General features: G+C 48.0%; 1 pseudogene; it reads right to left on the minus strand.

Moving 5' to 3' along the window:
• Positions 1-12,298: 12,298 nt before the first annotated feature.
• On the minus strand, positions 12,299-15,122 carry LOC144109870 (uncharacterized; annotated as a pseudogene).
• Positions 15,123-22,975: the final 7,853 nt, after the last annotated feature.

Here is a 22,975-nt window from a genome sequence, read left to right on the forward strand (position 1 = left end):
ATAGTTTGTGCAATTTTTAATTCCAACAATGCATTGAATGGCAGCACATGGACAGAATTATAAAGAGATCTACTGGACTGACCGCGACTTGGGAATGTAATTATTCGTAATCCGCGTTTTTGCAGACAGATTACTGGTTCGAGATAAGTTGTGAAAGTGGCACTCCAAGACCCAATGCAGTAAGAGAGATGACTATGAAAGAAGGAAAATAAAGAATGCGTATAATGGGGTACGCGATACATTCACTAGCTATAAATAAAAAATAGCAAGCGTATGCGAGCTTCGAACAAAGGTGTTTAATGTGTGGTTTCCAGTGCATGTCTGATTAAAATAAAATACCTAAATATTTGTGCGATCCAATTTGTTCTATTTTTGTGCCGTGTAATGATATGTGCAGTTTCTCAGCATTTATTTCCTTTTTCTGTAACGAAAAACTTTATTCTGAGTCTTACTGAGATTAAGGGTTAATTGATTGGACGTGAATTACGTAAAAACATTTTCTAGCTCTGCATTTATTTTATCCTGTATTTTATCTAAATTCTCTCCTATGAATATAAGAGCGGTATCGTCAGCATGCATTAAAGGTTGGGGATACTTGAGGATAGCAGGATGATCATTTACGTACAGTAAGAATAGCATGGGCCCAAGAACCGATCCTTGTCGCACGCTGTCACCACTTCGCGCACTTTTGCGTGCACTCCAACACACCCTTAGAGCGTGTGGGGGAGCGGTCTCGGTCACAAAGGAGATGTCCTCGACTCAGCGTGGCAAGCTCAGCCGGACACCAGCTACCAAGTGACAAGGGGGTTGGTCGTTTGGTGCCGAGCTTACGCCGGTCGCAAGTCAGAGAATGGGTCGGAGCCAAAGGTTAAAAAAACAAAACAAATTTGAAGTCTAGAGACTGACGGAAACCCGTCTGGTCGGGATGGTGTATAAATAAAGGACGAAGCTACGTTATGCCTCATTGTGAACAAGGCTCCCGTGGGGGAGCCGAAACGTCATCCCATCTTTTCTTTTGGTCGGCGCCTTCTTCATTCGTCACAAAACAAATTTATACAGCAAACGGACGATACAAATTATTTCACTATCACTCGTACAACCAGATACAAAGTGATTTACAAACACAAAGCAACTCATGCAAAGTAACAATCGAGATTTCTGGTTCCTTCTCGCATGCGAAGACGCCGGCGCGAGAGCGAAGGGGAGGGGGTATCACTTTAGCGTGGTCAATGTCACGCCCTCTCCGTCGACTATGAGTAGAAACTACTCAGACAATCTGTAGAAATTGACGCCCCGCCTGGCTATGTTTACTTTTGCGCCGCGCCGGCGAGCTGAGTAGAAAGGGCATGCGCACAGGCAAGTTACGCGCACTCCGGGGGTCCTTCCCCGCTGTTTTTTTGTTTTATTTTACCACGCGCGGCGCCGTTTTTTTCGAGGATGCGCCAAATTTGGTGACACTGCCCCTTCCTTTAAGAATATTGTGCAACAATATTCACAAAAACTCAAAATTCGCGCGCACATACATGCGCTCACAAACTCATTGGCGAATGCCAATATACACACATCAATGCAATGTTGTCTCTACGTACATGACACTCACAATGTCAAAATGCACTTAAATACATGCCGCAACTCGGCAACACATTAACATAACATTACACAGGGTGCACACAAGTACGATGCATACTTCAGCTGATACTTCCACATATATTTTCTACCTGCGCTTCCGTAATGCGCGCGTGAGGACCTTCACCGTCCACAAGAGTCTCCTCGACTCGCGGGTTGTTTTTTTTTCTCGGTCAACACGGGCTTCTGTTTCTCCCCACCTGAACCCTCCAGATAAATTTTCCGACTCGGAAAAGAATTGTGCGCTTAGGTATGCACACACAAACAAAACTATCAATGGATTGCAGGGCCCTTGCGTCAAAACACACAGGCTCACAATATTGACCGGAGTGAATACCCTCTCAGTCACATTCCAGAATTTTCCTGCGCGATCGACAGGCAGCTGAAGTAATGTGCACAACAGCACGATGAATATGTCCACAACCTGCGCTAAGCTGAGGTTAGCAGAAATTTCGGACACCCTGCCCTCTTGTGCTGTCTTTCTTTCACGTTTCGCTGCTTCCTTGAGACCATTCGGAGGCCTTTCTTTCGGCTTCGCACACCTTTCTGCTGTAATGCCTGTCCCTTCCTGAGGAAACGTTTTTGCTTCCTCGGAATGTTCCTCCGCGGGGCTATTCCGTTCTTCGTGCTTGACTGTCTACTTCTTTGCTCCTTTGCTTCAGCTAGCACACTCGCGCTTCCTTCGCCACTTACTTTTCGCTTGGCGATCACTGCGCCGTTCCGAAGAGCAGGATTCAGATTTCTCTCTCTCGTGGCTTCTTCCTCAGCCCTTTGGAAATTTTGCCCCCTTTATTGCCCAATACGAGGTCATATAAGGGGCGCTGCATGCACAGTGCAGTTAGTTTCCCGCTGTAGTAGGGAGTCCGCACATGTACTTCAGCTTCCGGCAAGCGCTGAAACGAGCCGTCCTCTAGTCGCACAAGGCTCTTCGTTCCAGAGAGATCCTTATCTCTCACTAATCTTTGTTTTATTATTACAGCACTGCTTCCCGTGTCTCGCAACACTGTAATTGTTTTTTTTTCCTACCTTCCCTTTCAGGACAAGCATTCTGTTCATTTCAGCTTCCAGTAGCGCGTTCACTACGGCGTTCAAGACTGGTACTTTCTTGCCGTTCTTTAGTTGCACAAAGCCATTTTCAGCTCCTTCCTCCAGGTGGTGACTTGATGAGGCCCATACGCACGGTACCTGGGGGATGGGCTTCCTTGGGTTCGGACAAACCGCGCCTTTGTGCCCCCTCTGGCCGCACTTAAAACAAGCTGTTGGGCTACTCTTTGTAGAGTTGTTACGGCAATTAGATGCGTAATGGCCTAACTTGTTGCACAGGTAGCACATTGCTGGAGCCTTTGGTCTAAATCGGTCATCGCGGCTGTCGGTTTTCCCCGCGCTCTCCGAATTCGTGTTCTTTATCTTGGCCAGATTCCCTCCTCCTTGAGCTTCAAGAAATTGGTAGGCAAGATCTAGCATTTCGTAGAGACTTGGCCCTTCTTTCCATCAGGTACAGCGACAAGCTCGGGTGACAGCTACTCAGGAATATTTCCTTGATTAGAAGCTCGCGAAATTCACTGTATTCCTGTGCAATTTCTGAAAGTTCTATCCACCGATCAAAGTAGTGATTTAATCTTGCCGCATACTGGGTTGCCGTCTCGCCATCTGTGAGCTTCCCTGTTCTAAATTTATCTCGGAATCCCTCGGTGGTGAGTCGGAATCGCTTAAGCAAGGCGGCCTTTACCTTGCAGTAGCTTGCAGCATCGTCCGGAGAAAGTCGCCCAAATACGCTTAGAGCTTCCCCGCTGAGACATGTGCTAGGAACGGTAGCACATTCACCATCTGACCAATTCTGACTTCCCGCGATCCCTTCGAATCACCTCAGGAACGCGTCGAGATCGTCCCTTTTTTCATCAAATCTGGGAAGTAATCTACTGGCATCTATCCGCAGGCCGCTGCCTTCTTATCTAGTGCTATGGACTTCCGCAGAGTGGCTCGCAGCACGTTGGAGCTTAAGCTTAATAACAACCAGTTGTTTTTCGCGTTAGAATTCTCTCTCTTTCTTTCTTTCTTTCTCCGTTTCTTCTCGAGCCTTCTGTCTTTCTTTTTCAATCCTCCCTCTCTCCTTTTCGGCTTCTTCTAAAGCCTTCTGTCTCTCTTTTTCAACCTAATCTCTCTCCTGGTTCACCCATTTTCGTAGTTCAGCACCGGACATCCCCACCTGGGTGCCAACCTCAACTAGTTCCTTCAAATTCATTTTCGGATACTGAACTTTCCAAGGCAAAGTCTACCTCTAAACGGTGAACCTTAATAAACGCTTCAGCGCGGCACCTCACAATATCGTTCTGCTGCTATACACTCGTTTGCGACCTCTTTGTAAACTCTTTCCGACTCTTTCTCCGTTCTCTGCGCTTACAAAGCATCAAACATCCTGTCGCGAACGCCAGAATGTCACCAATTCGCGCACTTTAGCGTGCGCTCCCAGACACCCTTAGAACGTGGGGAAGGGGGGGGGGGGGGCGGCGGTAGCGGTCTCAGATGCAAAGATGTCCTCGACTCAGCGTGGCAAGCTCAGCCGGAGACCAGCTACCAAGGGACAAGGGGGTTGGTCGTTTGGTGCCCTGCTTTCGCCGATCTCAAGCCAGAGAATGGGTCGGAGCCAAAGGTTCACAAAACAACACAAATTTATACAGCGAAGAGACGATACAAAGGATTTCACTATCACTCGTACGAGCAGATACAAAGTGATTTACAAATACAAAGCAACTCATGCAAAGTAACAAACGAGAGAGATTACAATTTAACAGAACGTTTGCACCTAAAGTGCACAAATACAGAGAGGGACCGACAAACAAAACACAATTTGTTCATCGGGCACTGCGACAGTCCGACGACCTGAGGAGCACGACGGGGCCGATCTGCAGACTGGCGTACGTTGCCTCGCTGGTCCTTGGCTGGGCGAGTGGTGTTCTCCCGGGAGTCGAGCGGGCGCGCTTCTCGCAAGCTTAAACGGTGGCTCGGGCTAACAGGCAGCGGTTGGAGCCCTCATTTATAGGCGCAGCCCGCGTCGGTTTGTTCTTCGCGCCAAGGCAGGCGCACGCATACACGCAGCTTGAACTGCACAAACTCCTTATTCTCGCGCCGGGAGCGCGACCCCATTGGTCGAGAACGGAAACCACCTTCCAGAAATTTTTGGTTCCTTCTCGCATGCGAAGTCGCCGGCGCGAGAGCGAAGGAGAGAGGGTATCACTTTAGCGCGGTAAAGGTCATGCCTTCTCCGTCGACAACGAGCAGAAACTTCTCCGACATTCTAGAAAAATCGACGCCGCGCGTGGCTATGTTTACTTTGTAGCCGCGGCGGCGAGCTGAGTGGAAAGGGCATCCGCACAGGCAAGTTACGCGCTCTCCGCAAGTCTTTCCCCGCTGTTTTTTGCTTTATTTTGCCGCGCGCAGGCGCGATTGCTTACGCGCAGCGCCGTTCTTTTTTTTCGAAGATGCGCCGAATTTTGTGACACACTCCAGTTAATAAGGTTTGTGAAGTAGATGTATTTTTTAATTACTCTATGGTGCTTGCGGTCGCTCAGGTTGCTTTGGGTAAATTCAGGAACCTCTAATTTTCGGATGTTGACGGTTTTCAATTTTCAGACGCGAACGATTCGTTAACAGGCGATAGTAAAAAAAAACAGACCGCTCAAAAGATAATAAACCTCCTATGAGCGAAATCGAGAGATATGGAAACGCTTACAATGAAAGAACAGCCGTGATAGGATGGTCCCCACACTCCAACCACCACGAAAATATCAGCATTACCAGTTCGTTGTCTCAGAGTGATATGAAGATGTCGCTACTAGAGGTGTGACCTTTTCCATAAAGAACCAGCTGCCCTTCTTCGAATGCGACAGTGGTGTTGTGTACTTCTCACTGGCATGCAGAATGTAGTACAATGGTCAGGCAAGCAGATATATGAACAAAAGACTCACCGCGGCGGCCGTGTTTCGATGCAGGCGGAACACAAAATGCGCCCGGGTGGTGTGTGATCTCAGTGAATGTTAAAAATATCAGTGTACATCACAGATCACCAGGTGGTAGGAGGTGGAGAGGAGGAGAAGGAACCTCTATTGTACTCTGCGGTTTTGGGGCATCTTCAGAGACGTTCGCTCCTCGGTTGTATCCCCAGGAGTCCTCTGTCTAGCTCGTCCACTTTTAATCAATGGTTGACTGCCCTCAGTCCATGGCTCCGCTGGCTACTGCCGCCCGTTGAACTCGTTATATCAGACATTGTTGGTCTTCGCAGCGGTCGCTGGACAGCAGAGTCTTCCACTGCTCCACACTCGGGTTTTGTATTTTGGGGACCACGTCTATGTTTTCACAGGCCCATGTGATGCGATATAGTGTGGGTTTTTCGTCGCACAAGGGACATTTTTCCGCCTATTTCGTAGGGTGTATTTTTTTCACTATGCGTAGGTTTGGGTAAGAACCTGTCTCTAATTAGTCTCTAAGTGACAGCTTTCGCTCTGTTGAGGAATGTGTGCGGCGGGGGATATCGGATTCCTCTGCCTCTGCAGTCCTGTAGTATGGCCGAGTATTCCTTCGGTGCTGGCACGAGTTCCGCGGTCTAGGAAAGTAGTGTATCTTCTAGCTATCCTGTGACCTCTTCGTTCCCAGCCACCACCGTATGTCCCGATACCCACACAAATTTGTGTGTGCTCTTGTCGTTTTCTTCTGTGTTGTTTTTTAATTCTGTCGCTCGCTGCGAGAACTATACGGAGCGCGTGATGACCTGTCCTGCAATTCATGTAACCTCGGCAGGCTGTTTGAGAGTCCGTGAGTATTGTTAGCGACCGCCTTGTTCTACAGTCCTCCGCCACCTCTAGAGCACCGGCTACTTCGTAGGCTTCTGCTACCGTGCAATCTCTCATAGACGCTCTGGTCATTTCGCATAGGGACGAATCGACCCCTGTGGCCGCTGCAATTTTGGTGTTTCCTGCTCTCGAGGACGCATCTGCACACACGGTTGTGTCGTGAGGAGCGTATATTTTCTGGATGAATTCAGCCCTGGCTTTTCTTACCCCCGGTGGAGGTTGGGGTTCATGTTCCTTAGAATTGGCGCTAACTTGAGGGATTTCCGAATCTCGTCGGGGATCGTTTCCATACTCGTCATTTCTCGCATCTGCTCGCGGTATCCGAGTCTCTTTAAGAGCGCTCTTCGAGTCGTTGTTTGCTGTAGCCTGAATGTTTGCAACTCAAGCTGCGCCTTCCGCAGCTCCTCGAAGGTGTTTGCAATCTCAGGGCCATGAGTTTTTTTTCAGACGTATTCCGCGGTAGTAGGAGCGCTGTCTTAATTATACGCTTTGGGTAGCACGGAATCCGCTTGTTCTATGCAGGGAAGGCAGTAGGTGAGTCAGCTAACGACCAAGTTTCTGACAAGTTTAAGTGTGTCCTCTTATTGTATTGTCATGTGGCCTGTTGGTGATGCGGGTAATCATGCGTACGACTTGTAGCGTTGCTGCTTTGAGCAGGGTGAAAGTGTGAGCATTATATTGGTTGGCTTGAACCCACAGGCCAATGATTTGTATTGTTGTATTTTCCAGTATAGGCGTTCCTTCCAGGTAGACCTTGAGTTTCAGGTCCTCACCGGTTGGGACGGTCCGGTTTTGCTTACCTCTCCAGACTCGCAGCAGTTCCGATTTCTCGGTCGAGCATGCCAGTCATCTTTCTCCGAGGTATTGCGCTACACAGGAGGAAGCTTCCTGTAGCCGGTCTTCCTTCTCCTCGAGAGAGCCCGTGTTTGTCCAGGCTGTTATGTCGTCTTCATATATGGCATGCCTGGTGCCTTCGATCTTCTATAGTTTTCAAGCTAGGCCCATCATAGTTATTTTGACGAGTATGGTTGAGGTTACCGACCATTGGGATGTTCCCTTGTTTGGCGTGTGAATTTTGTCCAATCGAAGGCCTCCCATGCCGATGGTGGCAGTTCTAACGGACGGAAATGCTTTGACGTAGCCGTGGATTCTACTTCCGCAGTCCATGTTGTCTAGGCCCGTAAGGATCGCTTCGTGTTCTCGAATCCCCTCTTGGTACCAACCAGTTAGGGGTACGGTTTGGAGTAGATCTTCTTGTATTTGGAGGAGCATGTCCTGCGTCCTAGGTTTTGCTTTGAATGGAGTCGAATATGGAATGGGTTCCCCCCCACCCCCCCCTCGCAAAGCTTCCCAAGGCACGACGTGAGCGAGATGGGCCTGAGATTTTCCATTTAAAGCTTTTTACCAGGTTTAGGCGTCATTATTACTTTGGCGTGTTTTCAATATTCGGGAATCTTCTCTGCCTCCCAGTGTTTGTTAAAATTTACGAGCTCTTGTGTGAGGTCGTCGCTCAGGTTGTGGATCAAGGCGTTGTCGACTCGGACCGCTTATGTTGCCGTGTTTCTGGTGGGGTTACTTACTGCTGAGCAAACTTCTTCCACAGTTATGGGGCTGTCGAGTCTCTGGTTTTCGGATCCCCGATACGTGCCTTGGTATCACGGGGGGTTGTGATCACCAAAAATTTTTGCTCGTGCCTTCTTTAGGAGGGCTGTGTCAGATTCCTTGGAGTGGATGAACCTGTGGATAGTTTTACTGTTTTTCGATTCGATTTTGGTCGGATCGATTATTGTTCTTAGGAGATTCCAGGTTATCTCCGTGCGTAGAGTTTCCCTAATCGAGTCGCTGAGTTTTTCCCAATTTTGATTACGCGAGATGCCTGTCGTATTTTTCAGCTTTTGCCGTGCTATCTGTTACTTTTAGTTTTAATTGCCTGTTGTGTTTTTGCTTCCTCCGTCTTTTGGTGTGACTGCCTCTGGCTTCCCATAGTCTGAGGAAGTGCCTGTGCACTTCGGGCTCTTTTGTAGTTCTCTTTACACTTTCTGTGCATTTTTCTCGCGTTTCTCTCAGCATGCAGCTCGATTCCTCAAGCTATTGGATACCGCCTTCAGATTGATTGCACGCTCCACGAAACGCGTTCCAGTCAGTGATTTTTGGTTGTCCAATATTTCGTCTTATCCTGCCCGATGCTATTCGCTGCCTAAGTTTTCCATCGTGTTTTCCCTCTGTGACTCCTTGCTCTTCCTTACGAAGGTGAGGTTCTGGCTAGTGTTCGTGCTCACACTATTCCCCATTCTCGCAGAGGTAGCGGGATCTGGGATTAAACTGCAGCCAAAGTAATCCGCTACCTCCGCTAATGTTCTTCCGCTGATATCTTGTTTCTGATATCCCCAACTGCTGTCCATGGCGTTGGAATCTCCTGCGATGATAGCATTTTCTTGGGCCAGCTTGTGCGCTCCATTTAAAAGTTAGAATTTGGCTATTCTTTGTTTCAGCGGGCTGTACACGTTCAGAACGACCGTGCTCCCCCCCTGTCGCTTTTTCGGAATGATTTCTACGACCGCGTGCTCAATGTAACGGCGATGGAATCGTGCCTGATGGCCCTGATGGCTATGGTAAGAAAGACGGACGCTTTACCTTCGCTTTGTCTCTCGTAAACCCCGTACTCCTCTTAAGTGGGCTTGGTTCCAGTCTCTTGGAGCGCAGTAACATCGGGGTGTGTGAGTTGTGTGTTGAGATATTGTTTTATGAGGCCCTACTTTTTGCCGTACACTCTGCAGATCCATTGCCAATTAACAAAGTATTCATGTTCTTGCTGACTCATGTTGACCATGCTTACGCGTTGCTGCTGTTGCCTTGTTCACTAGCGAAAACCGTGAGCGCTGGACGGTTGTACGCTCTTTTCTTAATGTTTTCGGCTTGTCTTTGTTCTTGAACAGCGCTTCTGATCTCTGAGATCTGCCCTTGGAACTGTGGTCGTATGTGCTGCATTTACGATTAGATTTGCTGCATCATATCTTGCGTCACTTTTTTCACCATCTGTTGCCTTCGTGCTTCTAGGTGTGCCTCGGCAAATGCCAGGGGTTGTGCTTTTTTGGGGGGAGGGGGGGGGGCGGAAGGGCTCTAGTCGCTTCGAGTTCTCCCTGTTGTTCCTTCAGTGTTTTTGTCAGTTCCTCAACATTGCGTTCGATCGAGTTTGATTCGCGTCTGAGCACATCTCTATTCGCGTCGGTCGGTTCTGTGACGCGGTTATCTTTGTTGTTTGTGTGGTTACTGTGCTACTACCCTTTCCTACCAAGTGCGAAGCAGGCTAGAAGCCCAGCTTACGTTGCTGCCTGTTTTCTGGGGAAGCTTCTTTTATTTTTCTTCTTCTCTTGTTTGTTCCCCTCCTGTGGGCGAGCCCGGGGCAGAGGCGGGAAGAAATTGGACCTCTATCGGCTCCTCGATGGCTCTCCCTCAGAGCTGAGGAGAGACGTTCCTCGAGCGTTGACGAGAGCGGATGTGCTTCGCATGAGCTCCGTGAATTTCGGCCTCTGGACCTGGAACATCTTACCCCACGTTCTTAATTTTGGTCTCTCAAGATCCGTGAACGCACCCGGATTCGGCAGAGCAAGAATTTGTGAGCGTGCAGACTTTTTAGACCTTTTAACACCAATTTTGTGTCGACCACATGCGTGGTTCGCTATGGCTAACGCACGTAGGCGAGGAACGCAGCTGGAGTAGTCATTGTCGTCGACTCTACCGGCCTGCAGCGTGCCGCGGAACTCATCGCTATGAAAGTAACGGTGGAGGGGTTACCCATTACCCCCGAAGAGCTGAACAACGGTTCCTGGATTACTCCGTTCAGGTGCCAGGAGATCTACCATTAACCTAAAGCCGCAGGCCCAAATAGCGGTGGCGTCCCTGACGGACGCGGCGTATCGTCCGCGCCGGGGAAAACTTCCAGCGGAAACGCAGGCCCCAACAACAACACTGAGGCGGGAAAACGACAGATAAAAGCCAAGCCGCCAATCAGGAAAAAGATGCCGCTCCTGCGGCTGCCGATCGACCACTTTAAAATTGTTCTCAGACTGCAACTTCAAATTCAACTCCCCTCTCAAGGGACGGGCCGCCCTACTTAAGAGGTTCACCAGTGACAGTGTCCATAGGAAGTACATGGGAACTTTCAGAAGCTGTACCGTGTCTAAAAATGAACAGATTTTCATGAGGTTTGTGGCAGCGTTTTCTTTTTTAGTGAACAGAGGAAATGTTGCGGAAAGATTTTATTTTTTAAGTTTATTTACAATTCAGAGGTAAATATCCAGAAAAATTGCACTTTGAGATATGTCGGTCTTTCATGTCATCTTGTGAAAAAACAGCCAGATATCAAAATTTCATCCGCAACATTTCCTTCCTTTTTCTCTCTTGGTTGTTAAGCCGCAATTTTCATCCATATTGAGCCTAGTGTTTGCGTTTTAAAGGCTCTGGAAGTTGTGTATGTATTTTCGGCGGGGATTTGAAATTCGCGCCATAAGTAACCACTGCGACGTGGCTCCACCTGGCATCAGCATATCTTTGTCGCTACTACACTCTACCACCAACCTCTTGGTTGTCTGTGTTCGTGCGCGCAGGTTTTTACTCAGAACTTGGACGGACTTAGCTCTTTCTTTCCTTTTTTCTTGTTTGCGCTGTTTTCTGAAAGGATTTCTGCTTTCCTTTTTTTGCTCGAGCTTATGGTGCGTGACGTTGAGCTGGCGCGCTGTTTTGACAAGCTGCACAGCGTTCCCTACCATGACAAAGCGATCTACGGGGGTTAGCAAGACGGCCCACGCCATTGAGGAATTGGACAAAGGGCCGCACCTGCACCATTCTATCACACAGTAATGGGTCGGGAGAAAACACCTGTTTGACCAGCGTTGCCAAACGCTTTAAGATAATCTGGCAACAGTTGTACACCCAGTGCGTCGTTGCTCTTTTGGTTAACACGTGCGCCATCGCGCCTCCTATACAGCGATGGCGGCCCCAATTTCGGAGGCTGCCACTGCTTGCTCGCTCGACGCTTGGTGTCGCTGCAGTTGAACCGGTCTCGACTCCCTAAAATCAAGTTCATCTAAACACGCACTTGTCGAGTTGGGTGGATTTGCTCAGCCCGACCCCCTACTCAACCAGACGTTATTGGTTCATGTAAACAGGGCTAACCAAGAACTCGCTTCCTGCCCTTTTAAGTTTTATCCAACTTTGACTTATTTCGTTGTGAAATTATAAGCAGTGAAGAAGGTGTGGAAGGAAGTAAATCTACTACAATTTATAATAAATATTGTCACAAGGCGGTGAAAATGCCATGAAAACACAGACGAGCAGATTAACGTGGTACTGAAACAAGCTCTTTATTGGGCTGCTGCAGAATAGGCGTCTACACCCATACGCGGTCACTTGGCTTGTATTGTGTGTGGCGACGGCGGAGATTGTAGCGTCGGGCGTAGGTTCGCTCTTGGTGTGTAATGCGTAGCCGAGCGACTCGTAGATCTCCCGCACGCTGCAAGCAGGCGATGACGTCAAGGTTGTCCTCACTGGTGACGTTTGGCAGCATGGCGTGAAGCGTTGTCGTTGCTTCTTCGCCGTAAATGAGCCTAAAATGTGTCATATATGACTGGTCATCTCAACTGCAGTGTAGTAGACGAACATGACGTACGGAAGGAAGACATCCCAGGTTCAGCGTTGGCGACCATGGCGACCTTGTCTGCAGTGGTTTTGTTCGAGCGCTGCGTGAGGCCGCTCATCTGTGGATGAAACACAGTCGTCGTCCGACGGCATCTATACTGTAGCGCACGATGGCTTGCGTTAGCCCTTCAGTGAACGCAGTTCGTGTGTGTCACGCAGGACATAGTGAAAGAAGGAAAATACGCGCTGTAGTCACAATGGGTGTCATAGGTGGTTTCTTGGTTATCGTCGTTTTTCGACGTTTCTTTCAGTGGTCGCTTGAGCGACCGAGTGTTTTGTGCTTTGAGAATGTAATCAGGCTCACGAATTGGAAGGCCACGGCTCCTCCTTGGGTCCACGAGCTCAGGCAGCAAGCAGTGCATATAAAATTTTTTGAGCCGCGGCAACATCTCGTCCTCCCAAAACGATTGATTCCTGGATATCACCTCAGTGCTGATGCCTTTTTTGGTCCACAACACAAACAAGCACTTCCTACGGCGAGAAATATTCAACTGTCCTTGCACTTGATACCAGTAATTACTCTTTGTCTGCAGCTGCAATCTCCCGTTCTTGTTTTCCTCACAGCACGTTATTTTTTTGGCGCGAACTCCTTCCAGTGGAGTAAGGTCCCTCGCTGAGTACGGACACTTGACTTCAACAAGAACGTCCTCCCCAATGAGTCCGTCCGGGGAAGCGCCAAGAAAGGGGCTCTCCTGGTCAACAAACAGGCCGCACTCCTTCACCACGACGTTGCACTCATTCTCGATTTGCTTGAGTGCTAAGCACTCGTGGTCCTTTCCATACCGAATCGCTTCGGAAGTTATTTCTTTGTACAGGATGTCACCAACTGTCCGCCCACATCCCGTCGTTGGCTTCATTTTACAAATAGCACCAAACAATGATGCCGTCAATCTTTTTCGCCTTTCTTTTTTCCACACAGTGGATCCATTTTGCTTTGACGTTGCTCGCTGCGGGTTTTCGATGTTGGTTGCTGATAGCGAGAGCGATTTCAGGAAGTGGTCGGAAGTAGATTGAAAAGCATCAGGCTCCATGTCTGGTACGCCGTAATCAGCATCGGCACCAATATGTCGCTCTTTTTCTCGATGCTGGCAGAGTGGAGTGATTGATATCTTCTTTTTCGGTAGCTTTCGCTTCGAATCTCTCCTAGAAATTAATGCCATCACAAATGATGCTGTGCATCCTCCAATCTGCCCTCCCGATATCCTGCGCGCGATTTTTTCCTGGTATGTTGCTCGGCAGTTGAGCGATAAGGAGGCTGCAAAACACCTTGTCTCGTAAGATGCTTTCAAGGAATAGTTTATCCTCTTTCCACCTACAAATTTTGCCACAACGGAATTGTAATGCTCGGCAGCATTGTTATCGACGTCCATTATTAGGCTCGCCGCGTTTGCAACCACTCTGCTCATGGCAACACAAATTTCTTCAAAGATGCTTTTCTGAACTATTTCAGGAAATATTTTTTCTTCTCCCGCTTTGCTTCCGGAACAGAAGTAATCAGCGCAGTTGGCGTGGTCTCCAAACACATGATTTTGGCCGTTCTTTATGTCATGAGCAAGACGGTCTATTTTTTCAGAAAACGATGCATCTTCACTGCTTCTTTTATTGCTGTTGCAACTCCGTGCCGTAGGCGCACAGCTGCTTGGAGAATAGAGTTTTTTTTTTAATTTAGGAGGAATTTTTTCCAGCCGCTTCTTCTGAGCGATCTCTTATTTTTGCTGCATAGTTTCGAAGTAGGTGGTTCCTGCACTCAATTTTTTCAACCCGCTGGTTGCCATACGGTGCTGCTGCGACGATATATCGGTAAATGCTGGAATCACCATCAGCTATAAGCTTTGTATATTTGATGCCATGTAGCTCAACGGTTTTCTTGAAGCCTTCAACAACAATAGCTTGTTCCATGCTTGTTGAGCTTCCTTGCCAGTTCTTGTGGCACTGATGCTCTTTCGGGGTGGGCACCTTGGGGAGTCTGACGACACATTGCGCATATCTTGTTTTTCACGCCAAGGTACAGGACTTTTCCAGTTCTGTGACCAACGATGGCAGCCTGAAAGAGTAAGACCAATATTAGTCACGAAGCTGCCATACTGCCTGCACTGCTAATCGCTAGAACATATAGGTATTGTCATGCTTGTGACTCAAGTGCTGCTTTGTAACTACCTCCAGGCAAATTGATGCCTTTCGATCAGAGCGGTACATAGCCCCGCTTTCATGCTTATTCTATAGTCTTTTTTCCTGCTCGTAGTGTGATGTAAATATTCTGCTTTTCACAAGATATTAATCACTGAACAGGAAAAAAATTATAATTATTAAAACTGTGCGTTTGCACGTATACAAGGACCAGCTCAAACACGCATTTCATCGCTGACAGCATTTTTGTATTCACAGTTCTAATCACTGCACGCTCTCTCTCTTCGTTGACGCTAGCACTGAAACTAGTTTCAGTGCTTTGTTATGAAAGCGCGGGCCTTTTCCATATCTCTTCAATTAGCCGAAGGAGCAAGTGTAAGATATTTCAAGTACAAAATGCAGCATTTTTACCACTTTGGCACTTAAATAAATTTTTACACTCACCACGCCTGACGAAGCGTCATATTTATTCTTGTAGGATCTCTTTGACCACGCATCATCTGCGATGACTACTATCGTGGGTGTACCGTCACTGTCAATGTTGCCACATTCTCTTGCCAGCCTTGCCTCTTCTGCGCCCGCTCTTTTCATTTCCTCCCAGGCGGCTTGATTGATAATGTGGCCAACGTTGTCTTCTATTTTTGTGTAAGTGTTCGATGACATTCTTGGGATGCTCATAGACGCAAGCACTTCGTTAAGGTTTGAGAAGCCACAGCCAATTGACATTATTCCACATACCGCTAATGTGTTTACATCACCGCAGCTGATAGAAGCTTGTGCGTCAGGTGGCGGGTCCGTGTGGATGACATCCTTCCTTCGGCACATCCTGCATACGAGAGTCAACGTGCTTCGAAGACCTTGCTTTCTTTCAGACTCACAGTCCATATCCGCTAAAATGCAGTTGAAGGGAGCATGGAGGGCGGTCTTTTGCAAGCTGCTCAACAGGTACTGAAGGTGGTCGCGGAACCTCCGATAGCAATATCTTCGTCGCACGACCCTGTTGCGCTCATCACTGAAGATGATGAAGATGACAGGACACTTCCTGGCACCTCCGGTTCTCTGATGAGGGCTTCAACGTCTGCCGGCCTTGGGTTGTGCTCGTTGACTTCAGGCGTCGAATAGCCTTCATCAGGGTGGCCAAGGTAACCACGATAGCGAGAAGAGTGTCTTTTGCTCGTAGGAGCTTCGTTTTCGAGAGCTGGCCGCTTTCTGGTGTTCGCAATCAGTGCACCTGCACGCTTGCGCTTCCCGTACCTGAAATTCTTTGATGGCATTTTCTGCTGACTTGTTGCCTGCTGGTATTCAAGCCCTTTGAGACAAATCTACTGCTGTCAAGACAAGGATCAAAAGTATGGCGCACAAAAGTGCCACAAGATGATGACCACCGTTAGAACAAGCCAAACACTCAAGCCTTGTTCGTGCTGAGAAGCGGAACATGGGTGTTCGGCGCTGAGAACGCTCGTACGAGACTAGGAAAAGTAAGCTACACGCTGTCACTGCACTCGAGGACATCCATCTGTAGCTATATAAGGAAGGCTACGCGGGAAAGGGAAGAAGACCAGCCATGAGGCCTTGTACTAGGAGCTCCTTTCTTTCCTTTTATTTGGGGCTGGCTACATAGGTGCTCAACCCAATGGACCTTTTTCCAGTAATGTCCTGGGGATGCGCCAAGTCTCTTCCGCCATTTTAATCGAGCACACCTGTCTGATCAAGCGAAACCAGAAACCCCACCCTACCACTGTAGAATAATTTTCTCAGAAAAGTCGAGGGCGCTTAGGCGGCCCAAACCAGAAACGCTAAATTGGTGGGTTACTGCGAAATGGCCCATTGTCTGACGTCCACATCCTTCTTTGCTGAATGGCTTCAGAGGGGTTAACTTTTTTGTGCTTCGGTCCTCTGAAATTTCGCCGCGTACCTACAGAAAGTTCTGGGCTCTACTCTTTGAACGCGGAAGAACGAATGCTTTCGTGTCGCTGTGTAGTTTACATACCTGGAGGGGGGATAGAACTTACCACCTTTTTTGGGGGGTGCTTAAGTGCTACCTAGAGTCACTAAATAAAGACTTGAGTACCGTCACTGCAGCACGGCGGTAAGCAGGGGCGGCCATTTTGTTGTTTATCTTTGTTGCCAGATTGCCGCTTCGGCGACCTCGCCGCTAACTTTGGCCCGGCCATTTTGTAAACAACGCTGTTAGCCACCCTGCGCTGCGGCGGGGATCGTAGCCGTACGGCATGGAGCCGCTCAGATGCAAACGGTACAGCTGGTGCCTTCAGTTTATGCTTTCGTCGTGCGGAGACACCCCTTGTATTATGAACTTAAATATTCCAGGTTATTGTTGATTATTCTGGGCAATTTTTTCTTGACTCTGCGCAATCAGCGTTGCGCTGTTCGTATGTTTTATTATATATTGCGATAGGCGATCGCCTCCTCAGTAGGTGCTGTTGCTATAACACTTCAGGCGTTGTCTTTTAAACTTGCTTTTATTTTGTAGGAGCTAATGTGCCAACACCGCGGGAGTATTGCTAATGGCTCATAGTAGGCAGTGGTCGAATACAATGCTACTACGGGTATCGTCGCGGTTACTCCACACTTTTATTGCAGAAATATACGAGCGCTCCGGCTGAGCAATTCACGGTGATTAAGGCAAGGGTAACCCCGCTGGAGGTGGAATAACGCTCGGCGCACTAGCGACTGCTTCAAACAGCGGCTTAATCTAGAAGCGAGTGGCAGCGAGCCGTTTGCACGTGTATTCGCAACTTGTACCTGATGCAACTCGATCGTCAGCACGCTTCCGGAGTACAGTAATCACTATAATTCCGTGAAACTTTAGGGACTGGTTGCAGGGAATGGCATAATCTTGCGATACACTAACACAGACATTCGATATGCAGCGTCGGTTTTCGTGCACGCAGCTGCTCGCCGGCTGATTTTCGGGAAACATAAATTTAGCCGCTTCAGCAAGCAATAACATAAAAAACCTTGCCACCCAGACGCAAATGCTTTCTAATTTATGGAAAATTGCTTATTGAAAACACAGATAGGAGCACAGCTCAGCACGCGCCACAGCAGCCACATGCTTTGGACTTTATTTTTCGGGAGGGACAGAGTGAATTGTAACGTTCATTATTCGCTGGCAGTGGTTCCTGGCAGTATCCATACATGTAATTCATTCTACACTGATTAAAATAACCGCAGAGAAATTATGGGAAACCCTAACATCTGGTGGCTGGAGTACCTCTATTTTGCTGAGGAGTACTGGAAATAAATTGTGGTATACTATTTCACAATAAATGTAAGCTATGATGTGCTATTTAGTTAAACTCTAGACACTGTTCTGTGCAGTTTCATTAAGCAGTTTCTATTTACTGAGACTCTAATATAAAAAATTACCACTATCAGGAGCCAAAAGCACTTAACGCGCGAAACCAGTGCTACCAAGTCAACATCCCAACAGAATAATTTTATTCACGAGGTAGCACCTTATATGAAATACAAATTCAATCTGTGTTAAAAACAATGCGGACAAATTACATGAACACAGTGCAAGCCTTTTGAGAACAATGCAGCTGCTGCACAACAAATGCTTCATATGCCTCGAGAAAACAGGAACTAAAATGTCAGCACATGAAACCAAACTTCTGTATGGAAAGAAAAAGAAAATTTTAAACTTTTGCATGACAAAAAAAATGATTGCCATATGAACAGGCAACTGCTGCTTTTTTATTCCACTGCTGAACTTAAGACTACAGCAAGGGCATCACTGCGGTATGACTTGTGCGCACGTGCACGCACAGACACACATGCACACGCACACAGTGACCAGGCGTTTGGAAGCATATCAATACATACACTGGCAAGGTAACACGCGAAAAAATCTTGTGTGGGCACATACACAGATAAAATAGGCCATGTTACATTTGAAAATATCTAAACACATGGCAAAAGTTACATCATGCTGTTAACCTAGGAAAACAGGCCTTTCATGAATATGACTTCAACGAAAAAGAGGGTCAGTCAACTAAAATGTAAAAGCCATAAAAACCGTCAGCCACAACAGCCGCAAGTCATAATATAGACCAGGTCAAAAGTCATCAGAACAATTCTAGGTGGCGCATAATAAATAATTTCTTCAGAAAATATTCAGACCTGCATGAACCGGAAGAAAGACTATTCCGCTCCGTGGCAGTTCCAGGAAAGAACTGCACTTAACTCTTTGAAACGCTATTTTTTGTTGTGTTGAAAAGAAACATTTTCCTGCCTAAATAGTATATTCAGGCATTAAAAAAACCATTTGTTAGCTTTCCAGTGCTAAATAGTAGTAGTTATTTTACTACAGGGATGTGCAAAATTTTATACGAAGTGTAATAATTGATGAAAATAGTGCCATCGAAATGCTGTGACCTATCAAGTCGACACCCAAAAGATCATGGAAATAATTTCTATATCAAATGTGCACATTATGCTTGAAATTGTGAAAAAAAATGATGTTACTATTGGTGGCAAAATATGTCTTCATAAAAATGAAAAATGGGGAATGACGTGCTACCGTGCTCAATGTTTCGCGAAATTTTATTTATTGCGTTTCCTATTTTAGCATAAAAACCACCCTGTTTACCACATGAAAGAGGCAAAAGTCATCTGAAATAAAGAAACCACTGCTAGGTGTAATCACTCTCAAAAACACCGTGGGTTTGCTTTGTACACAACTGTGTACATAGCATGTCAAAGGGCTAAATTTTTGCATGAGCCAATGGCTCATGCAAAAATTGGGACTAATAAATGCTCGCGTACATGTGTTTTTCTAGTACGGGCCAATTCAATACATTTAGGAATATCTGTTTTCAAATTGCTAGAGATGTAACTGTGAAGCAGCACGAGACAGCTAACTTTTCTTCTTATTGCCAGAGGCTATAAGTTACTATTTTCAATTAAAGCACTTGGAGAATCTGTCCAATATTTTTTGCAGTGAGCACTCCACTTGCGCGATGTCCTGTTTATGATGTGCATCCCACACTGCTGCCACATATTAAGGCGGAAGCCTTTAATGGCTCATTGTCAAGGTCATCTGCCGTTAGCAGAAATTGTCACAGCTTTCCGGCCTCCTGATTGGTCTCTTCTGTGTCGTGACGCCACTGCTTGAGGTGGCCTCCCGATTGGGCGCTGTGTGGCCAGACGTCACTGTCGCAAGCTGCGCATGGGAACTGTCTGCTTGGGTGCGGTGTGGCGGCTGCGGTGGCGGCAGTTTACTTTGCGGTATCGTGTGGGAAGGATGCCTCGTCTCGCCAAACCAGCGTCTCCCAGCACGCGACATATGGCAGCCGCTGAACGGGAGCGGTGCTCAACAGAGGCTGAGCGTAAACGTTGCATGCATCAGGACGGTGAGGCGCGTCCGAGTTGTGTGCCTCCGTGATGCATACACTGCAACAAATCGCCATTGGCAACGGTGTCAGGCTTTCCGCCGTTTCACACTTTAGTCTCAACAAAGTGTCTTCCGTAATTTTTTGTCGAGACCTCACACAAGTCAGGTACGCAGTGATTATGATGCTGATGGGAGAGTTTCAAAGTTTTCTTTTAATAAACCATAATTTTCTTAATGCTGATGAGCTCAAGTCATCGATATGAAAGGACCAAGTAACTTTGTTAGTGAGGGTTACTCCGAAGTATTTATAACTCTCTACCTAAAAAAATAGGACAATGGCGAAGTGTGTAACTATGAAGCCTGGGCCCTTTCTTTGTGATTCATAACAATACAGATTTCTCTTGCCTAATGCCCACACTCCAGCACTCACACCAGTCTGCACTTGCTGCCACCGATTTTTGTAGTCACAGAAAGTAATGGTAGATTACCACGTCTTTGAAAACACAATCGTCGTCTAACAGCCTCACCAATACGGCCTTTTCAATAGCATCCACTATGTCATCTTGCGCTTGAATCACTTAGCGACTGCTTGTATCCAGGTGTTCCAATCATGTATGTGAGTTCTGTAGGAATTGTGCCAGTCAAGTGCTGCACCGCAAAGTCACGTGATGGTCTTCAGCATAGTGGACGTTCCATCCAGTTCGCGAGGGCGGTGACACGTTCGGCCGATCCGTCAGGCTCTCTTGCATGGTACCTTCAAAGGTGCGAATTGCTGTTGCCGTGTCTCCAAACGAATGCTTTTGAAGTGGATGTGCGTTCCTTATCAGAGCTTGGGTGAGTTGGCATTGTATTTCTGCAATCACACTGAGGATGCCAGTTGAAGAATAGGGATGTGTCCCATTGCCTTCGTCTCTACATGGGTGGAGTCGTGGCTTACGTGGATAGCTAGGGCCGGAGTCACCGCTTGTTGTCTTGCCAGACTCTTCAAGCCGTAGTTGTGGGACATGTAGTGCTCCATCGGCTTGTTGATCTCGTTCGTGATCGTTGCTCACGTTGAATGTCTGCAGTAACGTGTGCAGCTGCACCCTGATGTCCTTTATTTTGTTCTGGAGGTCATCAACGGGCTTCGCTCCACGTCCTTAGATGGCTGTGCCATATTTAAAGACGTGAGGCAGACAAAATGAAGCCTAGAACAGGGAGAATAAGGTCCCATTTCGTGTGGTTCGAACCGACGTACATAGCCAGTATGTCCCGCAGAGTGCAGTTAAGACGTTCAGTGAGGCCGTTGGTAAGATGGTGGTAAGCGGTGCAAGTCCGATGGATGGATGGACAGAGGAGAGCTTTGATGACATCAGATAGCAAGACGCGACCTCTGTCGTTGAAGAGTTCACAAGGGGCACCGTGTCGAAGGATGAACTGACGCAGAAAGATGCCACATCCTGTGCCGTGGCAAGCAGAGAGCGCGGCAGTTTCAGCATACCTCGTGAGGTGATCGACAGCAACAATGATCCATCGTTTGCCAGAAGCAGTAAAAGGTGGGCATATAAATCAATGCCATCGCGGTCGAAAGGGCTAGGCGGACAAGATAGCGGCTGCAACTTGCCAGCAGTACGGTTAGTGGATGTCTTGCGGCGTTGCCAGTCGAGGCACGAGCGCAAGAAGCGCAAGAAGCTGGGTTCGCTGAGTTGGAGGAAGACTGGCGTCAATAGAGCGAAGGAATAGGCTGGTCGACAACGGGGCGGGCGCAGGAGTAGGTGAGCTGAGGGCGTCCATGGCGCCCAGCGGTGATTATGCGACAGTGTCGGGATGATCGAACACAGAATCAAAGGGCTGCACAGTTCCGACGCATTCTCCGCGGCGCAAAGCGAAGGGGCTTGAAAACGGATTGAAGACCCACAGTGCGGTGAGGCAGGCGGATAAAGTGAGCAGGGAATAAGGCAGCGGCAGACTGTGGCGGCGTAGAAAAGTAGGAGACGGTGTGAAGATGACATTGGCATCGCGAACACAGTCATAGGAGATAGGCACAATCACAGAAGAGCACGCAGGAATATCAGTACATTCTGCGACAAGAGCTTTTGCAGAAACAGGGGCGCCACAAATTTCCGGGATTTGGCAACGTAGAGAGCGCTACTTGAGCCCGAGCACAGTCGATGACCACGTCGTGGAGCGATAGGAAGTCCCAGCCCAAGGTGATCGAATGCGAACATGACGGCAGAACGATGAACTCTGCCAAATATAAAATGACTTCTCTGACTACTCGAGTAGTACAGGCTGCTAACGGCTGGATGAGGTGAGCACTTCCAGTTCGTAGCGACAGGCCAGAAAAAGGCGTCTTCATGTTCTTCAAACAGCGGCAAAGCGCTGCACCCATGACAGATACCGCAGCACCGGTGTCGACAAGCGCCATCACAGATACACCCTCTGCAAAAACATCAATTAAATTAGCGGCAGACAAACGAGTCCTTTCAAATTTCGACGACAGCGCAGTTCTCGCCTCAGGAACTGCGGCACCTAGTTTTCCTCTTGTGTGGCCGAGGGAAGCTGTCGCATCGGAGAGATGGAGCGCTGATGTGGAGAAGGCGAACGGCGTCCAGGGATGACGGTGCGCTCAGGAGACAGAGAACGGCTTAGGGGCGGGTCAGCACGAGGTGAGTACCAGCGCTGAGGCCAGTAACCGGAGGTTGCGCAACAACGTCCGCATATGTCAGCGGGGCCGCGAGAGGTGTGGGCTGAGGGACTTGCAGGACAGCCTCGGCGACCTGTTCTTGAATGATGGGCCGCAGATTCGCAGTTGTTTGTGGTGATGGCTCTTGATGGCGTGAAAAGCGATGACTGGTCTCTTGCATTGTTCAGGCCAGCAAGCGAGTCGACGATCGTGGTGTTTTGCGTGTCAGAGCCCTCTGCTTGCATAGCTCGTCAAAGCTCTGACATAGGTTGAAGACTTCCGCGACGATGCGCAGGTCTCGTGCCAACAACATCTGAAAGGCGTCGTCATCAATGCACCTGAGAATATGCCTGATCTTGTCGGTTTCAGATATCTGTGCGTTCACCCTCTTGTACAGATCAACGACATCCTCAATTGAACTCGTGAAGTTCTCCCCTACCTGCTGCGACCACGCATGCAAGTGCCATACGGCCGAATACCTTTGAGAAGTTTGCTTTGAAAACGGACCATGATGTAATGTCCGCCTCGTGGTTCTGATACCACAGATTCCCCACGCCCGTCAGGTAGAAAATCACATTGGTGAGTTTGGTTTCTGCGTGCCACTTGTATGCGCTCACCCGCTCATACGATGTGAGCCAATCCTCAACATCATGG

This window comes from Amblyomma americanum, chromosome 11 (assembly GCF_052857255.1).
Source record: "Amblyomma americanum isolate KBUSLIRL-KWMA chromosome 11, ASM5285725v1, whole genome shotgun sequence".
NCBI lineage: Eukaryota > Metazoa > Arthropoda > Arachnida > Ixodida > Ixodidae > Amblyomma > Amblyomma americanum.